The following is a 24,578-nucleotide window of genomic DNA, read 5'->3' on the forward strand; positions in this document are numbered from 1 at the left end:
CATGAGAAACGCTGGGCTGGAAGAAGCACAAGCTGAAATCAAGATTGCTGCGAGAAATATCAATAACCTCAGATATGCAGATGACACCACCCTTATAGCAGAAAATGAAGAGGAACTCAAAAGCCTCTTGATGAAAGTGAAAGAAGAGAGTGAAAATGTTGGCTTGAAGTGGGAAATAGATGGGGAAACAGTGTCAGACTTCAGTTTTTTGGGCTCCAAAATCACTGCGGATGCTGATTGCAGCCATGAAATTAAAGGATGCTTTCTCCTTGGAAGGAAAGTTATGACCAACCTAGACAGCATATTAAAAAGCAGAGACATTACTTTGCCAACCAAGGTCCATCTATTCAAGGCTATGGTTTTTCCCATGGTCATGTATGGATGTGAGAGTTGGACTGTGAAGAAAGCTGATTGCTGAAGAATTGATGCTTTTGAACTGTGGTGTTGGAGAAGACTCTTGAGAGTCTTTAGGACTGCATGGATCCATTCTCTCCATTGTAAAGGAGATCAATGTGTGTTCATTGGAAGGACATGCTAAAGCGAAACTCCAATTTGGCCACCTCAAGCAAAGAGTTGACTCACTGGAAAAGACTCTGATGCTGGGAAGGATTGGGGGTGGGAGGAGACGGGGACGACAGAGAATGAGATGGCTTGATGGCATCACCTACTCGATGGACATGAGTTTGAGTGAACTCTGGGAGTTGGTGATGGACAGGGAGGCCTGGCGTGCTGTGATTCATGGGGTCGCAAAGAGTCAGACACGACTGAGTGACTGAACTGAACTGAACTGAATATCCAAATATAATATGAAGTCTCCATTTAGTTTAATTGCAGTTAAACATTTAACATTTTCCCTGAAAAAGGAAGAAGAGATTAGCTGATGGAAACTCTACATTGAAATGTGCTGTATAGTCATTGTTTTCCTCTATAGAGATCATGTGTGTTATGCTTTCACATTTCAAAGTAATGAACAAGAAATTAAACATTCAATGTGGTTTATTTTCAGTCAAGAAAGAGATACATCAGAGATACTAGGATTGAAATAGCCAAGCCAAAATTTAGTAAGAAAAATGGAAAGTTTCCAATGCAAGAATATATATAAGCTGAAGATCAGAAAGGAACATCAAAGAACAAGGGAGTATGGTAGAAGAAGTTGAGGTCCATTTCAGAACAACAATCACAAGCCAGTCAATCAGTGAGGAGAAAAGGTAACAGATAGTGCTTTGAAGACACAAATTTAAGCTGAAACCAGGACAAAATCAGACAGCCTCTTTTTAATTCCATGTGGACTGACTGGCTTTTCTCAGCATATTTTGATAAGCAGTTTATCTCACTTTAAACAGAAATCGAGTTTATTACAAAACAGGCAGGATGTTTTATAAACATTGATGATGCTTAGATAAAATGTAAAAGTATAAAATGAATCTGGTATTTCATTGTTGATAATGTTCAGTTCAGTTCAGTTCAGTTCAGTCACTCAGTCATGTCCGATTCTTTGCGATCCCATGAATCACAGCACGCCAGGCCTCACTGTCCATCACCAACTCCCAGAGTTCACTCAAACTCATGTCCATCGAGTCGGTGATGCCATCCAGCCATCTCATTCTCTGTCGTCCCCATCTCCTCCCACCCCCAATCCCTCGTAGAAGAGACAAGCAAAGAAATTGAAGCAGAATGCCAGAATTGCAGTATATATTTTTCACTTAAAGGCTCAGAACAAACAACAACCTTAATAAAATTTAAAAGATGCTCTTTAAAAAGATATATTTTATTTTCTTCATTTTTCATAGATAGTACATTTGTAACTTACTAAATTCTAAAGGAATTGAAGAGTAAGCATTTTGAAGAGTCTCACTCAGGACACTTTGACTATGACTCCTGAGCTCCAATCTTCAAAGATGATTATCAGGTTGTAGTGTTACCATTCCCATATACTATGCATATGCAAAGATGTGTACTCTTATTTGAACACATCTGTGTCTTTCTTTCTTTTGAAAATTTGGGTCTTCAGGGTCCAGATATTGCTTCAAGAAGAGGCACTGGTCTTCGATGTAACCATATTTCTTTTCTCATCATTAACCCAACTGTAGATCAGCATGATATAAATTTCATCAATAAAAGTAATGATGGAAATTAGAGATTTATATCAACCAAAAGATGCAAAGCTCTGCTTTGTCCTGCGTTACAAATATTTAATTCTCTTTCAATCTGTATTTATTGCTTCCCCATTCCTAGCCTGGTCTTTGTCAGTTGTATGGACCATGATCTATCTTTACCATTATGTTAGGAAATGTTTCTACTTCTCTCCTTTGTTGGAGCCTCTTTTTTTATTTTTTTTAAGTAATTAATTTATTTTTTATTGGAGGCAAATTATTTTACAATATTATATTGGTTGGTTTTACCATATATTGACATGAATTCGCCCCGGGTCTACATAAGTTCTCCATGAGCCTCATAAGCCTCTTTTTTTAAGTGCCCTGTACATCCAACCCTTTATACTCTTTTGGTTTAATCTCCAGTTATGTTCTGTATATGAGAAGTTTTGTTCATTTTGTCTTTTAATCTTGGCATATCTGTCATTTTTTTATTCTGTCATTTTGCATAATTGGTGATCTTATTCAAGGTTGGAGACACTTTTCTTTACAAGTTTTAAAGTATTAGGATGTTCAAAGTTTTCTATAAGGAATTTGATAATTATGATTCCTCAACTTTTTTCTTCTTAATATCTCTTTATAAGATCATAGAATCGTCTCTTTGCCCAGAGTTCTTAAACTTCAAGTGATAGAAAACGATATATGTGCTGTTTTATCCATCATGCGGGGTACTTAGGATGTTTCAATCAGGAAACTCATATATTTTCCTTTTGCAATGTTTATTGTTAGTTAATTATTTCATTAATGATATTGCTTACTCTATTTTATTTCTCTTTCTAAAACTTCGATTTTTTAAGGTTGTATTTCTAGTAGGTCCTCTAATTTTTTGTCATTTGTCTCCTGATTTTCAGGTCTTCATTATTGATCCATTTTGTGGGGCATACTTTAACCCCAGTTTTTAATTGCTTATCAAGTTATTATTTGAATGTTAGTTCATAGTTCTTTTAAAAAGAGAAAACTCCAGGACTTTCAAGATGGTGGAAAAGGAAGAGGGGGAGATCACCTTCTTTTCTGCAAATACATCATAAATACATCTACATATGGAACAACTCCTACAGAACACCTTCTGAACACTGACAGAAGACTCCAGACTTCCGAAAAAGCAAGTGCATCTTCACAGAATGAGGTACAACAAAAGATACTACAAAAAATAAGGAGACAAAGGATTTGAGATGGGGGACCTGTGTTTCAGGGTTGGAACTCTGAAGGAGGAAAAGGTTTTGAACACTCAGAATCAACTTCATGGGTAGGGACAGGGTTAGATTTATAACCTCAGAGGGGAGCACAGTGACAGATGCTCAGAAGGCAAAATGAAGAAAATTCAGCAAAGGGGTCATTGTCAACCAACACTTCCCAACTCAGTCACTGTTTGCATGCCTACTTCGGTGGGTGCTGAGGCTGAGGCTTTGCGGCCAGACCCTAGGGAGAGGAGTTGGATTGGCCACCACGAAGATACTCTAAAAGGGCTAGTATGAAAGAAATGAGGGAGTCCAGGGAAAATCCTAGGCCTTCCAGAAAGGTAAGAGATCACTGCCACAAGGGCCCTCCCACTCTGTGCTCTCACAAACTGCATGCAGGAACCTGCCTTTCTGAGTGCCATAGGTGGGACAAACCGTGGCTGTGGACTGCTACTCCAGAGGGTAGACACTGCTGCCCCAGAGGTAGACACACCAAAGCCTGTGTGAGTGCCACAGGCAAGGGACAAAATGCCGCTATGGTCCTGGCCCCAAAGGTAGCAGCTACCACCAAAGCACGAGCAGGTACAGGTCACTGCCCACCCCTTTCCAGGAGGCTGGGCAGCATGGCTCTGCCGAGGAACACATGATCTGGGGCCAACACGCGCCCTCTGCCCCCCGAGGGAGTTGAAAACCTGCCTCACACTGTAGCAACTCACTGCAGGCCTCAGCCACTGTTGCCACTCTCCACAGATCCCAATTGTATCTAGTGTACCCCGTTCTCCCTAGCCTGATAGGATAAGTGAGCCCCAGTAAGCTGCTAACTTTGCCCTTTCTTGTCTGGGTGGGGAACAGACACTGGTGAGTGGCCTACAGGCAAAGGCAGGCCCAAACCAAAGCTGAGCACCAGGGGCTGTGTGATGAAAGAGGCATGCTTGCATGATCAGTTGTGTCCAATATTTTGTGACCCCATGGACTGTAGCCTGCCAGGCTCCTCTGTACTTGGGATTTCCCAGCAAAGAATGCTGGAGTGAGTTGCCATTTCCTCCTCTAGGGGACCTTTCTGACACATGAATTGAACCAGTGTCTCCTGCACTGGCAGGCAGATTGCTTACCTCTGAGCCAACTGGGAGGAAGGGAATTTGTTCCCTCAGTCAGACACGTATATTAAGTAGCTTTCAGTTCAGTTCTGTTCAGTTTAGTCGCTCAGTCGTGTCTGACTCTTTGCGACCCCAAGAAAAACAGCACGCCAGGCCTCCCTGTCCATCACCAACTCCCGGAGATCACTCAAACTCATGTCCATCGAGTCGGTGATGCCATCCAGCCATCTCATTCTCTGTCGTCCCCGTCTCCTCCCACCCTCAATCCCTCCCAGCATCAGACTCTTTTTCAGTGAGTCAACTCGTCGCATGAGGTGGCCAAAGTATTTGAGTTTCTGTTTTAGCATCAGTCCTTCCAATGAACACCCAGGATTGATCTCCTTTAGAATGGGCTGGTTGGATCTCCTTGCAGTCCAAGGGACTCTCAAGAGTCTTCTCCAGCACCACAGTTCAAAAGCATCAATTCTTCAACGATCAGTTTTCTTCACAGTCCAACTCTCACATCCATACATGACCATGGGAAAAACCATAGCCTTGACTAGACGGACCTTGGTTGGCAAAGTAATGTCTCTGCTTTTTAATATGCTATCTAGGTTGGTCATAACTTTCCTTCCAAGGAGTAAGCGTCTTTTAATTTCCTGGCTACAATCAGCATCTGCAGTGATTTTGGAGCCCAAAAATAAATAAAGTCTGACACTGTTTCCACTGTTTCCCCACCTATTTCCCATGAAGTGATGGGACCAGATGCCATGATCTTCGTTTTCTGAATGTTGAGCTTCAAGCCAATCTTTAAGTAGCTTTAGTTGTGTCCAACTCTTTTCCACCATATGGACTGTAGCCCACCAGGCTCTTCTGTCCATGGGATTCTCCTGGCAAGAATGTTGGAGTGGGTTGCCATGACCTCATCCATCTTGAAGACCCAGGGATGGAACTTGCAACTCTTACATCACCTGCATTGGCAAGCAGATCCTTTACCACTCCTGCCACCTGGGAAGCCCATGGTAAATTTATTCCTAGATTTTTTTTTTTTAAGGAATCTCCATACTGTTCTCCATAATGGATGTATCAGTTAATAGTCCCATCAATAGTGCAAGGGAATTCCCTTTTCTCCACATCCTCTCTAGCATTTATTGTTTGTAGATTTTTTTGATCATGGCCATTCTGATTGGTGTGACATTATAGTTCATTGAAGTTTTCACTTGTATTTCTCTGATATTTAGTAATATTAAGCATCTTTTCATGTGTTTATTGTCCATCTGAATCTCTTCTTTGGAGAAATGTCTGTTTAGGTCTTCTGCTCATTTTTTGATTGGGATGTTTGTTTTTCTGATATTGAGCTGTATGAGCTATTTATATATTTTGGAGACTAATCCTAGTTAGTTACTTCATTTCCAATTATTTTCAGCCATTCTGAAGTCTGTCTTTTAATCTTGTTTATAGTTTCCTTTCCTGTGCAAAAGCTTTTAAGTTCAATAAGGTCCAACTTATTTATTTCTGTTTTCATTACTCTAGGAGGTGAGTCAGAGGATCTTGCTGCAATTTATGTAAAATAGCGTACTACCCATGTCTTCCTCTAAGAGCTTTATATATAGTTTCTGGTTTTACATTTAAGTCTTTAATCTGTTTTGAGTTTATTTTTGTGCATAGTGTTAAGAAGTGTTCTAGTTTCATTCTTTTACGTATAGTTGTATGGTTTCCTTAGAACAAATTGTTGAAAAGTCTATCTTTTCTTCATTATATATTCTTGCCTCCTTTGCCAAAAATAAGATTACCATAGGTGTGGGGGTTTATCTCTGGGCTTTCTATCTGGTTCCATTGGCCTATATTTCTGTTTTGGTGCCACTTCCATACTGTCATGATGACTGTAGCTTTGTAGTATAGTCTGAAGTAATGAAGGTTGATTCTTTCAGCTCCATCTTTCTTTCTCAAGAATGCTTTGGTTAGTCAGGGTCTTTTGTGTTTCAATGGATATTGTAAAATTTTGTTCTAATTCTGTGAAAAATGCCATTGGTGTTTGATAATGATTAGTAGTTTGATTTGTGGAGAAGGCAATGGCAAGCCACTCCAGTACTCTTGCCTAGAAAATCCCATGGACAGAGGAGCCTGGTAGGCTGCAGTCCATGGGGTCACTCAGTCAGACACGACTGAGAGACCTTACTTTCACTTTTCACTTTCACACATTGGAGAAGGAAATGGCAACCCACTCCAGTGTTCTTGCCTGGAGAATCCCAGGGACGGGGTAGCCTGGTGGGCTGCCGTCTATGGGGTCGCACAGAGTCGGACACGCCTGAAGCGACTTCACAGCTTCGCACCGCAGCTTCACACCGCAGCTTCGCAGCAGTAGTTTGATAGGCTTTCCATTCATGCTTGGTTTTTCTTGATTGGATTGGCTGCACAGGTAGAAACTAACCTGCAAATTGGAAGCTCTGTGCATTTGGTTTGTGGGAGAATGAATTTCTGCCTTTGAAATTAACTGTAGGCTTTGAATTTCACTAGGATGTTAGTGTATTTATTTATTTATTTTAATTTTTTTGTTTAGACTGTCCCTTCTCTTCAGTGTTTAAAGGGAAAATGTTGACCTGCTAGTGTTCCCAAGTCTAGTTTCAGAAGTATCCTGAAGTCTTTGTGATTCATTTATACATATAATCACTTACTCCTCTGTTTCTAGCATGATACCCAGGTTCTCATCTGTGCCTGGCTCCCCAAGCCAGCCGCTTCTTTCTTTTGTATTCAGTGAAGATAAATCTTCATATTCCTCTGAGGGTAAGGAAGAGACCTGGAAATGTAATGAATAGCTTTGATCCAATCCTTATTTTGATCACCTTTGCAATTTCACTTTCAGAGATATTATGTACTTGGTGATGGACAGGGAAGCCTGGCGTGCTGTGATTCATGGGGTCGCGGAGAGTCGGACACGACTGAGCGACTGAACTGAACTGAATACCTGAAGTGTCCAAAGAAACTGTGAAAACACCAGAGCATTTATCAGCTATTTCTACTGTTGGCTTAATATTTTACTTCTTCAAGTCTTCTCAAGTAGGTGTAATTCTATACTTCCATTTCTTTTACATCTTTCAGAATGAGAGCTATATACATTTCTTTTATTCTCCTGAGAGAATAACTTTTTAAAAAGAAGTGAAAAATAAATGTGGGCATAATTTAGTCAATCTAACATTTAAATCAGATTATTTCAATTTTTTTACCAACTATAATGTTAATTTTGATAAATTATTTCTTGTAAAAAGTACAGTAATTATAGAAAATTAAAAATACATTTCACCCACATTAAAATTATGTTTCTTAAAATTTAATCATATGAGTAAATACTTTTTATAGTTTCGGAACTTCCGTTGTTTTATAGATTTTATGTCTCTGATGATATGCTTTATCTTTACCTTCATATACTTGAGAATAGTTATAAAAGTTGCTCTAAATTTCTCATCTGATAATCTCAACATGTGTGTTATTTAGGGCCACTGCCATTGATTGCCTGTTTTTCTTGAAAATTACAGTTTCTTTGTTTTAATATTGGGTAATTTTGGATTGCATACTAGACATTGCGATAATGTGTCTACTCCATACTAGAATCTGTTCTGTACTTGTAGAGACCCAAGCTGAAAATTCTGTCTCCCCATTAGTGGGTAGCAGCTAGAAATTTAATTCCCTTTGTTTAAGTCTAACTTTTTGGAACTTAACCTAAAAATGTGTTGTTAGAGTCAGCCAGGGAATTTGGCTTAGACAGTAAAGAATCTGCTTGCAATGTGGGAGACCTGGGTTAGGTCCCTGGGTTAGGAAGATCCACTGGAGAATGGAACAGCTACCCACTCCAGTATTCTGGCCTGGAGAATTCTCTGGCAAAGGAGTCCAGCAGACTACAGTCCATGGGGTTACATTATCAGGTTTCTCTAGTAGCTTAACTGGTAAAGAATCTGTCTGCAATGCAGGAGACTCTGGTTTGATTCCTGGGTTGGGAAGATCCCCAGGAGACAGGAACAGCTACCCTCTCCAGGAGAATTCCATGGACTTTATAGTCCATGGGGTTACAAAGAGTTGGACACAACTGACCCACTTTAACTTTCACTTATACATTAGAGTTTGGCCCTATGCCTCTCTTGCTTTCTCTGAGCTTTTAAGGATTTTTTGCTTCAATTTATGTTGATTTGTAGATTCTTGAAACTCTGTCCTCTAATGTTTAAGCCAATAAGCTTGCAGATTTTCCATTGGAATTTTAGCGACCCTACATTAGACAGACTTGGGCAAGCCACAGGCTAAATCTAGTGAAAGACAGTAAAATCACCAGTGTTAGTCCATTCTTCCAAGTTTCAACTTCCCATCAGTTCAGTTCAGTCACTCAGTCATGTCCAACTCTTTGCAACCCCGTAAACTGTAGCACACCAGTCCTCCCTGTCCATCACCAACTCCCGGAGTCCACCCAAACCCATGTCCATTGTATCGGTGATGCCATCCAACCATCTCATCCTCTGTCTTCCACATTTTTTCCTGTCCTCAATCTTTCCCAGCATCAGGGTCTTTTCAAATGAGTCAGCTCTCCACATCAGGTGGCCAAAGTATCAGAGTTTCGGCTTCAGCATCAATCCTTCCAATGGACGCCCAGGACTGATCTCCTTTAGGATGGACTGGTTGGATCTCCTTGCAGTCCAAGTGACTCTCAAGAGTCTTCTCCAACACCACAGTTCAAAAGCATCAGTTCTTTGGCACTCAGTTTTCTTTATGGTCCGATTCTCACATCCACACATGACTACTGGAAACACCATAACCTTGACTAGATGGACCTTGGTTGGCAAAGTAATGTCTCTGCTTTTTAATATGCTATCTAGGTTGGTCATAACTTTCCTTCCAAAGAGTAAGCATTTTTTAATTTCATGGCTGCAATCAGCATCTGCAGTGATTTTGGAGCCCCCCAAAATCAAGTCTGACACTGTTTCCCCACCTATTTGCCATGAAGGGATGGGACCAGATGCCATAATCCTTGTTTTCTGAATGTTGAGCTTTAAGCCAACTTTTTCACTCTCCTCTTTCATTTTCATCAAGACGTTCTTTAGTTCCTCTTAAATTTCTGCCATAAGGGTGGTGTCATCTGCATATTTGAGGTTATGGATATTTCTCCCAGCAATCTTGATTCCAGCTTGTGCTTCATCCAGCCCAGAGTTTCTCGTGAAGTACTCTGCATATAAGTTAAATAAGCAAGGTGACAATATACAGCCTTGATGTACTGCTTTTCCTATTTGGAACCAGTCTGTTGTTCCATGTACAGTTCGAACTGTTGCTTCCTGACCTGCATACAGGTTTCTCAAGAGGCAGGTCATGTGGTCTGGTATTCCCATCTCTTTCAGAATTTTCCACAGTTTATTGTGATCCACACAGTCAAAAGCTTTGGCATAGTCAATGAAGCAGAAATAGATGTTTTTCTGGAACTCTCTTGCTCTTTCAATGATCCAGTGAATGCTGGAAATTTGATCTCTGGTTCCTCTGCCTTTTCTAAAACGAGCTTGAACATCTGAAATTTCACAGTTCATGTATTGCTGAAGCCTGGCTTGAAGAATTTTTGAGCATTACTTTGCTAGCGTGTGAGATGAGTGCAATTGTGTGGTGTTTGATCATTCTTTAGAATTGCCTTTCTTGGGGATTGGAATGAAAACTGACCTTTTACAGTTCTGTGGCCACTGCTGAGTTTTCCAAATTTGCTGGCATATTGAGTGCAGCACTTTCACAACATCATCTTTCAGGATTTGAAATAACTCAACTGGAATTAAATCACCTCCACTAGCTTTGTTCATAGTGATGCTTCCTAGGGCCCAACTGACTTCACATTCCAGGATGTCCATCTCTAGGTGAATGTGAGTGATCACACCATCATGATTATCTGGGTTGTGAAGATCTTTTTTGTTTAGTTCTTCTGTGTATTCTTACCACCTCTTCTTAATATCTTTTCTTCTGTTAGGTCCATACCGTTTCTGTCCTTCACTGAGCCCATCTTTGCATGAAATGTTCCCTTGGTATGTCTAATTTTCTTGAGATCTCTAGTCTTTCCCATTCTATTCTTTATTTTTGCTTGTACTCCAATGCCTTATTTTACTCTGCATTGATGTTTCTCTGAGGCTTGCTAGTCTCCAGTGTTCTATTGTTTTTATATCTAGGTAAAAGATGCATAGTGTTTCATCCTCTTTATTCTTATAATTACTTCCTATTTGTGAGAAATGTATGCTTTATAATCTATAGGACATTAATTTTGCAAAAAGCATGAGCACACAAAATCTAAAATTTAAAGATACTTTTCTTTATCATTTAAATTCTGATGGAAAATATACAATAGAAACAAGCAAGTAAAGGGCCGGAGAAAGAAGTTATGTTGCTGACAGAGCAGTGCTTAGGAGCAGAATGGAAATACTATATTGAAATTTTTAACTTAGAGAAAAGCCACTTTCTCTGTAGTAATAGATGAGACAAAGAGGAGATAAGTACTGTTTTCAATTATTGATAAACCTCAAAAATTGTGTAAAGAATGAGGAAATATAGGAAAATGTTGAAATGATAGAAGGAGAAAAGAAGTGAAGGACACAGGAGGATAATTCTATATAACAATGGATATGAGGCAGGAGGTAAGATTGACACCTTATCTCTTAGGGAAAACAAATTGAGTTTACTCCCTGTGGCCAGAACGTCCAAAATACCAATAGTAGTATAATTGAAGCAAGAGCCTAGGCCCTGCCCAGACAAAAGAGATCACATATTTCTCATTCTCAAAGCCAAGGAAGCCTTCCCAACTGGAAAATTCCTTGGAGGTCAAAAGGGGAGGGGTACCACCCCATAGTAAGTGATAGCAACTCCCTGTAGGCCTCTTCAGTGAAATCTATCTTGACAGAAAGTTTGTGTGTATATGCATGGGAGGATCCTGAGATATATCAAATACAGACTCAGAACCAGGCAAATCAGAGTGTTTGATCAGCCAAAACAAACCCAGAACAAATGTCCCATATAAGTGATTTAAAATATCATGAGGGCATGCCTTTCTGAGTCTGCCCATGTCTCTATCCATGCATACCATACTCTTTCTCCCCTAATAAACACCTTACTTCTTTCTGTCTTTGTGGGAATTCTTTTCTGTGAACCTGAAGAACCAGGGCCTTGTCACTGACCACTGGTCTATTGGCTAGTATTTGACTCTCACTGCTGTGGCCTCAGCCTCTGGCCAGGAACTGAAACCTTGCTTCAAGCAGAAGCAGACTGAAGCCACCCTAAGGTCAGAGATTCTCTAAAGGTAAGTTATCTGGAAAGATTGTTGGTGGGGACTAGGATTTCTGATTTAATATTTGGTGGTTGAGAGAATTTGTGGCAACTCTTAGGACATGATACAAAAAGAAAAACACTGTGGTGGTGCAGAGTGGGAAGGTCAGTAGAGCTTATGCTGAAGTAAAGAAAAGGCAGGATGTTAGATAAGTTTTGAAATAATCTAAGATAAAGGCGAATATTATGAAATCAGATACTAAAAGCCAGGTAGGCTGTATCTTTATAAATGTGGTAAACAGGAAATCTCTACTTTTTTGTTTGTTTGTTTTCATAACAAGTTAAGGGAAACAGTAATCTGAGTTTCAAACAAACAAAATTATTTTTTAAAAAATATAAAAATAAGGGAGAAATAGTCTAAACAAGAAGACATTGATTCCATATCCTGAGTCTAAGGTACAGAAGACATGAGAAAAAAATAACTTTGGCTTTAAAAGTGTGCAGAAAAAGTAGTCACGTTAGAGTCTAGTTCAGGCCAGGATATAGAGTATCTATGGACGAGTTTAAAATTTTAGAGGGTTAACTCATAGTGAAGAAGATATATTAGAAGACACATTGTAAAAAGATTTAGGGGAAAGGTGAGGAGTAAGATGTTAGTTAGAAGAGAAAGCTAACATCTATAACCATTGACAGACCATTGGTGCATTGCCATCTTCATTGTGTCTTGAAAGAGAGTGGATGCTTTTTTGATGAGTATATGCAAATAAAATAAAATGTTCATATCTCACAAGCAAGCAAACAGATATATCCAGATTCTCTCAAGTCATAAAGACTAATATTTTTCATTTAAGACTGGCACAGTCTGAAACTTATAAAGATAAAATCTTTTAAAATGCATGTCCTCTGTTAGAAAGGAAGGAAAAGGTTTGGCAGTCTAGCGTACATGCAACTGGAAGCACTTCTGGGTGATAAAACAGTGTCATCTAGCGAGAGTTTTAGGTGAGAAAATTCCATGCCTAAAGAGGTCTATTTACAGGATTCAAATTTCTAGGATTTAAAAAAATCCATTATCACTTCAATGATATGTAAATGAGAGTGGATGATTTAGATGAGCTTTCCATACTGAAAAAGACACAAAGATTCAGAAAATCAAGAAACACCTTACTTAGTACCATAAATGGTATATTATTAGGTAGTCCAGATAAAAATTTTGAAAATTCTGTATTTAAAGATTCATTCCTTTGTATTACGGAAGCATAGAGGTAGTTCACTGCTTTTCTTTTCTTTGTTTGGTGTTTTGCTTTGTTTTTTATTTCCCTCTGAGAAAACAAATAGCTCCTGAAACAATTAAATCATGAATGCCAAAGAATGCTCAAACTACTGCACAATTGCACTCATCTCACACGCTAGTAAAGTCATGCTCAAAATTCTCCAAGCCAGGCTTAAGCAATACGTGAACCAAGAACTCCCAGATGTTCAAGCAGGTTTTAGAAAAGGCAGAGGCACCAGAGATCAAATTGCCAACATCCGCTGGATCATGGAGAAAGCAAGAGAGTTCCAGAAAAACATCTATTTCTGCTTCATTGACTATGCCAAAGCCTTTGACTGTGTGGATCACAATCAACTGTGGAACATTCTGAAAGAGATGGGAATACCAGACCACCTGACTTGCCTCTTGAGAAACCTGTATGCAGGTCAGGAAGCAACAGTCAGAACTGGACATGGAACAACAGACTGGTTCGAAATAGGAAAAGGAGTCAAGGCTGTACATTGTCACCTTGCTTATTTAACTTATATGCAGAGTACATCATGAGGAACGCTGGGCTAGAAGAAGCACAAGCCGGAATCAAGATTGCTGGGAGAAATATCAATAACCTCAGATATGCAGATGATACCACCCTTATGGCAGAAAGTGAAAAAGAACTCAAGAGCCTCTTGATGAAAGTGAAAGAGGAGAGTGAAAAGGTTGGCTTGAAGCTCAACATTCAGAAAACGAAGATCATGGCATCTGGTTCCGTCACTTCATGGGAAATAGATGGAAAAAGAGTGGAAACAGTGTCAGACTTGATTTTTGGGGGCTCCAAAATCACTGCAGATGCTGATTGCAGCCAGGAAATTAAAAGACGCTTACTCCTTGGAAGGAAAGTTATGACCAACCTATATAGTATATTAAAAAGCAGAGACATTACTTTGCCAACAAAGGTCCATCTAGTCAAGGCTATGGTTTTTCCCGTGGTCATGTATGGATGTGAGAGTTAGACTGTGAAGAAAGCTGATCACCGAAGAATTGATGCTTTTGAACTGTGGTGTTGGAGAAGACTCTTGAGAGTCCCTTGTACTGCAAGGAGATCCAACCAGTCCATTCTAAAGGAGATCAATCCTGGGTTTTCACTGGAAGGACTGATGCTAAAGCTGAAACTGCAATACTTTGGCCACCTCATGCGACGAGTTGACTCACTGGAAAAGACTCTGATGCTGGGAAAGGTTGGGGGCGGGAGGAGAAGGGGACAACAGAGAATGAGATGGCTGAATGGCATCACCAACTCTGTGGACATGAGTTTGAGTGAACTCCGGGAGTTGGTGATGGACAGGGAGGCCTGGCGTGCTGTGATTCATGGGGTCATGGAGAGTCGGACAGGACTGAGAGACTGAACTGAACTGAACTGATTCTATTAGTTTAAGTTTTCTTGTTCAAATGTTGATTGACAACTGTTAGGACAAAATAGATATGGTTGCACAGAGTGGCACTCATTTTGGAAGTGTTGTTAGGTTTTACAAAGAAATACTGAAAGTGTAAAAGGGGATCATCACAGCTTGACTTTCCTGTTCAAATATATCCATTAACTGAGGCCGCCTTCATCCTCAGGTTAAGTGTACATGCCTTTTAGAAATCACTATTGACAGTATCAAATTCAAATATTGTCAATACTTTTGACAGCATTCTCTGAGATTTTGTCCCCCTGGAAATATCAAAACTTCTTTCACAAATTACTTTGAAACAAAATCCAAAAAATACCTTAGAAATTTGGAAGTTATTTAGGGTAGAATTTTCACAGTGTTGAGAAATCCACTAAAAAGCACGCTTGTAAGAAGTGAGTAGGCAAATGGTATACGTTTGGCCTGTAGTGTAGTAGGTCCATAAGGGAACAAGCAGGCGATGCTTTTTGTCAGAATAGTACTGCCATACAATTTAATGACATCTCTTTTGTGTTAAGTTCCAGAGACAATTCCACATGGAACACATTTTTGAGATGGTAGCATTTTTCACTGTTTTTATTGTTACATTGTCTTTCATACCGATGACTCAGCTCTTTTATGAGTTCTCTTCTCAATCTAAACTGGAATCTCAAGCATTTATTAAATTCCAAGGTATTACTGTAACTGAATAAAATGAGCCCAAACATTAAGAAACCCTTTATTCTAACAGTAAATAAAAAGTATCACTAAAGCATGAAATGCTACTCAGTCAATGAATAATTCAATTGAGCTTGTTTAGAAAGTCACTTAATAGCATTTACTTAGAATAAATATAATCTGATTTTAAATAAACTTAATAATTGCATACTAAAATGTTATTAAGGCTATTGGCCTTCTAATCTGGATCATAAGATACAATTGAATGTAGTAAATGTCAGTTCTTAGTTGGAAACCTTTAGACAATTGTGATTTTTAATGAAACTTGAAAACACTATTTTTCAATTGAAAATTAATTAGTAGCACTAGTTATTCATGGCCACTTGCACATAATTTGTCATTTCAATGCAATTAAATTTTCTTCCAACACTAATATTCTCATTCTTCATAATAGTGATTTAATTTATTGTGATTATGGCATCAATTTAAAAAATCCACAGGGGAAGATTATCACCATAATCTGTTTAAGAGACCCCCACTATGCATTCTACCCCTATTTATCTAGGCCACTATAGCAAGCCAAGTCTCTCTCTTTCTATGTGGAAGCTGATCCCCTTGAAGTTCCTTGTGTTCACCAACCCAACTCTGTTTTTTCACCTCTCACTAAGCTTTCACTGTGTACTCTGGACTTCAAGCCCTCCATCAGCACACTCCCTCTATCACTCACATCTTTCCCGAAGTTCTGCTCACTTTCTTGTGAGAACTGTTTCAGGCTGGAGGCACTGCTCCCTCTGAGGCTCACTGACTCAGCTTTGCCTCCCCACATCACTCGATCTGGAGGTGTAGTAGCTCTTTTTTGGCTTCACTTTAATGAATCCAGGCTTTTCTCAATTATTCTCTGAAAAACATCACAGTCTTTGAAGTTTTGACCTCAGATTTTTGCTGTCAGAATTCTTGAAGTTTTCACTATCCACAAAGTAAATGAATTTGTTGGTTGTTCAGCTCCTCTTCTTCAGTGCCATTCTCCCACTACTTCAGCTACCAATACCTATGAACACATCTAAATATCATCACTAATGATAATAGTACTTCCTCCATAATGCAGTCTTCAGGTTGTTATGCTCCATCTGCCAGTTTGTTCTTATTTTTCCAGCTCATAACCCCTACTGAGCAAGCTCCAAAAATTATTAATCCACCTAGGGACTCCAATTCATTGACCTTACCACTATTCTCAATCTCCACTTCCTCATGTCCTCATTTTCTCTAATTATTGAGATTAGATGCTAACAGCCATACATATTATAACTCCATTTTGTGAAGCCTTCCATGAACCCATAGTGCTCTGGATTTTCTCTCTTCATCATTTTAACCTGGCAGAATACCAACTATGTCTTTATCCAAATATATCCAGAGTGCATCCACCAAATAATCAATGCATTTTGTAGCCTAATATTCTGCTACCTCACTATTATTTTCCTTCTCTTTCTGCAGGCATCCAGTACTTGTTTCTGATTCAGCTGTTGATCTTGCTACCCTTCCCCACTTATCAGTTCAGTTCAGTTCATTTCAGTCGCTCAGTCCTGTACGACTCTTTGCGACCCCATGAATCACAGCACACCAGGCCTCACTGTCCATCACCAACTCCCGGAGTTCACTCAAACTCCTGTCCATCGAGTCGGTGATGCCATCCGGCCATCTCATTCTCTGTCGTCCCCGTCTCCTCCTGCCCCCAATTCCTCCCAGCATCAGAGTCTTTTCCAGTGAGTCAACTCGTCGCATGAGGTGGCCAAAGTATTGTAGTTTCAGCTTTAGCATCAGTCCTTCCAGTGAACACCCAGGATTGATCTCCTTTAGAATGGATTGGCTGGATCTCCTTGCAGTCCAAGGGACTCTCAAGAGTCTTCTCCAGCACCATAGTTCAAAAGCATCAATGCTTCAGCGATCAGCTTTCTTCACAGTCCAACTCTCACAACCATACATGAACACAGGAAAAAGCATAGCCTTGACTAGACGGACCTTTGTTGGCAAAGTAATGTCTCTGCTTTTTAATATGCTGTCCAGGTTGGTCATAACTTTCCTTCCAAGGAGTAAAGCGTCTTTTAATTTCATTGCTGCAATCAGCATCTGCAGTGATTTTGGAGTCCAAAAAAATAAAATCTGACACTGTTTCCACTGTTTCCCCATCTATTTCCCATGAAGTGATGGGACCAGATGCCATGATCTTTGTTTTTATAAAATAAAGTAAATCAAACCAAATGAGAAGCACCATCTCATAGAAACAGAGGACAGATTGGTGGTTGCCAGAGGCAGAGTGTGGGGAGTGGTGAAATTGCATAAGGAGATCAAAAGCTACAGACTTCCAGTTGCAAGATAAGATCTGGGGATATAATATACAGCCAACAACACTGTACTATACAATTTGGAATTTGTTAAGAGAGTAAATCTTCCAAGTTCTTATCACAAGGGGAAAATATATGTAACATGATGAATGTTAACTAAACTTATTGTGGTAATAGTTTTGAAATATATGCATATATTGAATCTTTATGTTGTATAGTTTAACCTGTTATAGGTAGATGTCAATTATAGATCAATAAAACTGGGGAAATAAAAGTCAGTTTAAGGATATCTTCTGGCTTTTAGCATCAAGTTTGAGCACATATGTTCTGCCTTCCTCATTCATAAGTCAGGTTTCTCCATATTTCGATGAAGCTGCAACCACTCTTCCATCCAAGCTCATCCCTCCAACAATTTTCTACTAAATGATTCTCTTCAGCGTAAAATCATTATGTAATAGATCTTAACTTGAAAAAGAAAACCTGCCTTTCCATTCAACTACCTTGTTTCTCTGTTTTGTCTTTCAGTAAGTGTTATTAAAAAGTTGCCTATACTCACTATCAATTTATATTATCCAATGTTCTCTCATTTCAGTCTATTTAGGAGTTCACTCTCATCACATAACTTAAATAGCTTGCCCAAGTTGCCATTAACTTTTCATCTTTCATGGCTTATCAGCACCATAGGATACATTTAATAGCTCCTTTTGTTTTCTTTACTTGACTTTCAGGATCCAACACTCTCTTTTTCTGCTGCTCAAAAGGAGTATTTTTCTCTGCTTCAATGGTTCCTTTTTATATCACTGATCTGTAAACTATCTAGTACTATCTAGTATCTGTAAACAGTCCTTGGTGCATTCTATTTTTAATCCACTCAATGGATGATCTAATTCACCATTAGAGGCTTTAGATACTGGGAACCTCCAAATATGTATGTCTGTCAGTCAGTCAGTTAACTAGTTCAGTCGTTTAGTCGTGTCCGACGCTTTGCGATCCCATGAATCACAGCACACCAGGCCTTCCTGTCCATCACCAACTCCCGGAGTTCACTGAAACTCATTTCCATCGAATCGGTGATGCCATCCGGCCATCTCATTCTCTGTCGTCCCCGTCTCCTCCCACCCCCAATTCCTCCCATTATCAGAGTCTTTTCCAGTGAGTTAACTCGTCGCATGAGGTGGCCAAAGTATTGCAGTTTCAGCTTTAGCATCAGTCCTTCCAAGGAACACTCAGGATTGATCTCTTTTAGAATGGACTGGTTTGATCTTCTTGCAGTACAAGGGACTCTCAAGAGTCTTCTCCAGCACCACAGTTCAAAAACATCAATTCTTCAGCGATCAGCTTTCTTCACAGTCCAACTCTCACATCCATACATGACCACAGGAAAAACCATAGCCTTGACTAGATGGACCTTGGTTGGCAAAGTAATGTCTCTGCTTTTTAATATGCTATCTAGGTTGGTCATAACTTTCCTTCCAAGGAGTAAGCGTCTTTTAATTTCCTGGCTGCAACCAGCATCTGCAGTGATTTTGGAGCCCCCAAAAATCAAGTCTGACACTGTTTCCACTGTTTCCCCATCTATTTCCCATGAAGTGATGGGACCAGATGCCATGATCTTTGTTTTCTGAATGTTGAGCTTCAAGCCAACCTTTTCACTCTCCTCTTTCACTTTCATCAAGAGGCCTTTGAGTTCCTCTTCACTTTCTGCCACAAGGGTGGTGTCATCTGAATATCTGAGGTTACTGATATTTCTCCTGGCAATCTTGATTCCAACCTGTGCTTCCTCCAACCCAGCGTTCCACATGATGTACTCTGCATATAAATTAAATAAGCAGGGTGACAATATACAACCTTGATGTACTCCTTTTCCTATTTGGAACCAGTCTGTTGTTCCATGTCCAGTTCTGACTGTTGCTTCCTGACCTGCATACAGGTTTCTCAAGAGGCAGGTCAGGTGGTCTGGTATTCCCATCTCTTTCAGAATTTTCCACAGTTTATTGTGATCCACAAAGTCAAAGGCATTGGCATAGTCAATGAAGCAGAAATAGATGTTTTTCTGGAACTCTTTTGCTTTCTCCATGATCCAGCGGATGTTGGCAATTTGATCTCTGGTGCCTCTGCCTTTTCTAAAACCTGCTTGAACATCTGGGAGTTTATGGTTCACATATTGCTGAAGCCTGGCTTGGAGAATTTTGAGCATGACTTCGCTAGCGTGTGAGATGAGTGCAATTGTGTGGTAGTTTGAGCATTCTTTGGCATTCCCTTTCTTTGGGATTGGAATGAAAACTGATCTTTTCCAGTCCTGTGGCCACTGCTGAGTTTTCCGACTTTGCTTGCGTATTGAGTGAAGCACTTTCACAGCATCATCTTTCAGGATTTGAAATAGCTCAATTGGAATTCCATCACCTCCACTAGCTTTGTTCATAGTGATGCTCTCTAAGGCCCACTTGACTTCACATTCCAAGATGTCTGGTTCTAGGTGAGTGATCATGCCATCATGATTATCTTCATCGTGAAGATCTTTTACACTAATCCAAGTCTATGCCCCAACCAGTAATGCTGAAGAAGGCGAAGTTGAACGGTTCTATGAAGACCTACAAGACCTTTTAGAACTAACACCCAGAAAAGATGTCCTTTTCATTATAGGGGACTGGAATGCAAAAGTAGGAAGTCAAGAAACACCTGTAGTAACAGGGAAATTTGGCCTTGGAGCACGAAATGAAGCAGGGCAAAGGCTAATAGAGTTTTACCAAGAGAACGCACTGGTCATAGCAAACACCCTCTTCCAACAACACAAGAGAAGACTCTACACATGGACATCACCAGGTGGTCAACACGGAAATCAGATTGATTGTATTCTTTGCAGCCAAAGATGGAGAAGCTATATACAGTTAGCAAAAACAAGACCAGGAGCTGACTGTGCCTCAGATCATGAACTCCTTTTTGCAAAATTCAGACTGAAATTGAAGAAAGTAGGGAAAACTACTAGACCATTCAGAAATGACCTAAATCAAATCCCTTATGATTACACAGTGGAAGTGAGAAATAGATTTAAGGGACTAGATCTGATAGATAGAGTTCCTGATGAACTCTGGATGGAGGTTCGTGACATTGTACAGGAGACAGGGACCAAGACCATCCCCATGGAAAAGAAATGCAAAAAAGCAAATTGGCTGTCTGAGGAGGCCTTACAAATAGCTGTGAAAAGAAGAGAAGCGAAAAACAAAGGAGAAAAGGAAAGATATAAGCATCTGAATGCAGAGTTCCAAAGAATAGCTAGGAGAGATAAGAAAGCCTTCCTCAGCAATCAATTCAAAGAAATAGAGGAAAACAACAGAATAGAAAAAACAAGAGATCTTTTCAAGAAAATTAGAGCTATCAAGCGAACATTTCATGCAAAGATGGGCTCGATAAAGGACAGAAATGGTATGGACCTAACAGAAGCAGAAAATATGAAGAAGAGGTGGCAAGAATACACAGAAGAACTGTACGAAAAAAAAAAAAAAATCTTCACGACGAAGATAATCACAATGGCGTAATCACTCACCTGGAACCAGAAATATGTATGTACCTTATACCAAACACCTGATTGATTCCCTCATCCCTCAATCCATCTGAAATTCAACTTTTCCGTTTGGATGCTTAATAGATACTTCAACTTTAACATAACTTAAACTCATTTCCTTATCTCTACTCTTTTTTTCCAAATCAATTATATATCAGAAAATAATAGGTTTAATTTTCCAATTGCTCAGTCTCTAACTCAGAGTTTTCTTTGACTCTCATAACTTACTGAATCAACTAAAAAATCGTATTTGATTCTCACTTCAAGTTCTATGATGAATACACCCAGTTCTCATCACTTGCATTGCTGACTTCCTAATCCAACTTGCCATCCACTTTGAATTAGTTATCTATTGCTAGTGATAATAAACAGCATAAAACCTATCAGCTTAAAATAACAAGTTTACTGTCGGACAGCTCCACAGTTCAAAAGTCCTAAAATCAAAGTGCTGGAAGAGTTGCATTCCTTATAGAGGCTTTAAAGGAGAATATTTTCCTTATCTTTTTCAGCTTTTAGAGGTAACTATGCTCCTTGGATTATGGACCCTTTTTCCATCTTCAAAGTCAGCATCATGGCATCTTCAGGTATCTTTCTCTCTGACCTCTGCTTCTATTGTCATATTTCCTTCTCTCATTCTGTCACTCCTACCTCCACCTTATAAAGACATTTGAAATTATCTTGAGCTCACCTGTATAATCCAGTATATTTTACTATGGCAAGATCCTTAACCTCATTTGCAGTCCTTTTGTCTTGTAAGATAACACATATATAGGTTTCAAGGATTACGACATTGACATCTTGGGGGAGGTTCCTTCCTCCACCACCACACACTTCGATCTGTAATACTACTAGAGTTTGAACTGGTTCCCCAAACTCTACCCTTCTCACACCACACCCCCAACTGATTCCTTTAAAATCTGTCAAAATTTTAGTTTTTATGGATGGATGGAAAGATAGCATCAAAAGATATAAGCCATTTAAACTAATCTGTAGACTGTTATTCCACTTGACTCTGTGAGGAGTTCTTTTCATAAAATTTGAAGAGATGATTGTAGGCAATGGCAAGCCACTCCAGTACTCTTGCCTAGAAAATCCCATGGACAGAGGAGCCTCGTAGGCTGCAGGCCATGGAGTCGCTACAAGTCAAACATGACTGAGCAACTTCACTTTCACTTTTCACTTTGGAGAAGGAAATGGCAACCCACTCCAGTGTTCTTGTCTGGAGAATCCCAGGAATGGTGGAGCCTGGTGGGCTGCCGTCTATGGGGTTGCACAGAGTTGGACACGATTGAAGCAACTTAGCAGCAGTAGCACCAGCAAGTATTAAGAAATAGATACAATTTTAAAGAAAAAATAAGAATACATAATACTTTAATGATTTCAAAGTTTATTGTAAAAGAGTAGTAGTTAATATAGTAAGATTGAGTCTGTGGAGTAGATAAAAATATAACTAAGCACAATAGAAGGTTTATATAAAAGTTTTCACATATATAGAAATAAATCTGATGATATATTGTAGCTCAAATGATACTACTGGTTATGCATAATGAATAATTAAATTTCTTTAAGATTTACACAAAAATATCTATCAATTTAGAAGAAAATATAAAAGATATACCTAATTAACTTGAATAGAGAAGTTCTGTTAAACATGGTATGCACTCCCAAACCCTCAAACAATATGGAGAAGATTGATAAATTTACCCACATTTAATTAAATAATTGTGTTTATTAAGAGAATTTCTAAAGAATGGAAGTACAAGCCATGAGCATGAAGAAGAAATTTGCAATGGAGTTAATCAATAAAGAAATAATATCTTTAATATATAATCTTATATATGGATAAGAAAAAAGCACTCCTGCTGAAACTAGTCAAATGACATGAACAGGCTTTCTATAGAAGAAAGATTATAAATAGCATATCAACATATGGAGATGTGGCTTGCCTAATTAATAATCATAAGTATATAAATAAAATCACAATGGTACCACTTCAAATCCACTTGATTAAAAAATTATTTTAAGCAATTTTAAAATAAAATAAAATTCAATAAAGTTTTTATTTATTAAAAACAAACTTATTAGTTACTGCAAAAAAATAAGGTCTCTCTCATTCTGTTGGTGTGAATATAAATTGGTAGAATTTGAAAAAGAACTTTTCCTACATGAATAAAGTGCATATACACAATACAATCTAAACCAACAATTCCAATTCACCTCTCACACATTAGGACAGGACTCCTTCCAGACAAATCCAACTACCTCTTTGCGTAAATAATATTTTATTAGAACACAGCCATGCCCATTCAAGTACATATTGTTTAGGATTACTTTTGTCCTAATAAGAAAAGGTTGAATAGTTGCAACAGAGACCACATGGTCTGCAAAGTCTAAATTATTTATTGTGTGGCCCTTTATAGAAAATTTGCCAGCCCCGTCCTCTAGGAACTGCTGTATGTAAGCAATAAGAGTTGTGAACTGGAAAATTCATAGCACTATTGTTAGAAATAATGCAAAAATTGGGGGACAACTCTAATATCAATCAAAATAGAGTGGGAACACAGTTTTATATTCTTATCATGACATAACATAGAGCACAGAAAATGAATATCTTCATATATACCTTCATATGTATGGCTCAGATAAAATGATAACAGCAAAATCAAGTCACAAAAGAATATTCACTAATATGACTCTTTCTGTAAGGATTAATGAACATGTTAAAAAGAGCAATATATTGTTTCACTGTGTCTAACTGTGTGGTAAATCTTTAAAGAAAAGTAAAAGAGTAATTAACCACAAAATTTAGGAAACTGGTTACAGATGGAGAAGGATGAGGATTGCAGTAACTAGAATGAAAATATTCACTCAAGACAAAGTTATCTGTGTCCAAATCTTTGCAACCCAATGGACTATAGCCTGCCAGGTTCTTCTCTCCAAGGAATTCTCCAGGCAAGAATATTGGAGTGAATAGCCATTCCTTTCTCCAGGATATCTTACCAACACAGGGATCGAACCTGGGTCTCCTATTTTGCAGGAAGAATCTTTATTTTCTGAACCACCAGGAAATGGACAAAGGTGACTTAAAAGTTTTTATGATATTCTGTTTCATAAGCTAATTTATAGCTATTTATTTCTTAATATCCTTATAGTGTATGTTATATATAATTTTTGTTTGTATGTTGTATTATTTTACCTAAGTAATCGTATACATGTGAAGATATAGTTTTGCAAACAAAAATTTTATGAAATTGATATCATGAAATAAAGTTATCTTTCATTGTGTTTATACTTTGACAGCACTATTCTGAGCTATTTGCTTAAATTATTTCTTTTTAAAAACTTTTTATGTTGGATTGTAGTTGATTGCAGCCATGAAATTAAAAGACACTCCTTGGAAGGAAAGTTATGACCAACCTAGATAGCATATCAAAAAACAGAGACATTATTTTGCCAACAAAGGTCCGCCTAGTTAAGGCTATGGTTTTTCCAGTGGTCATGTATGGATGTGAGAGTTAAACTGTGAAGAAAGCTGATCGCCGAAGAATTGATGCTTTTGAACTGTGGTGTTGGAGAAGACTCTTGAGAGTCCCTTATACTGCAAGGAGATCCAACCAGTCCATTCTAAAGGAGATCAATCCTGGGTGTTC

At 38.8% G+C, this 24,578-nt stretch overlaps 1 pseudogene; it reads left to right on the forward strand.

The window, feature by feature from the left end:
• The first annotated feature begins 3,867 nt into the window (after positions 1 to 3,867).
• The window catches only part of LOC148777785 (methylosome protein WDR77-like), a 36,556-nt pseudogene continuing 15,845 nt past the window's right edge, over positions 3,868 to 24,578 (forward strand).

This window comes from Moschus berezovskii, chromosome 5 (genome assembly GCF_049115385.1).
Source record: "Moschus berezovskii isolate FMDL1 chromosome 5, NW_MosBer_1.0, whole genome shotgun sequence".
Lineage (NCBI taxonomy): Eukaryota > Metazoa > Chordata > Mammalia > Artiodactyla > Moschidae > Moschus > Moschus berezovskii.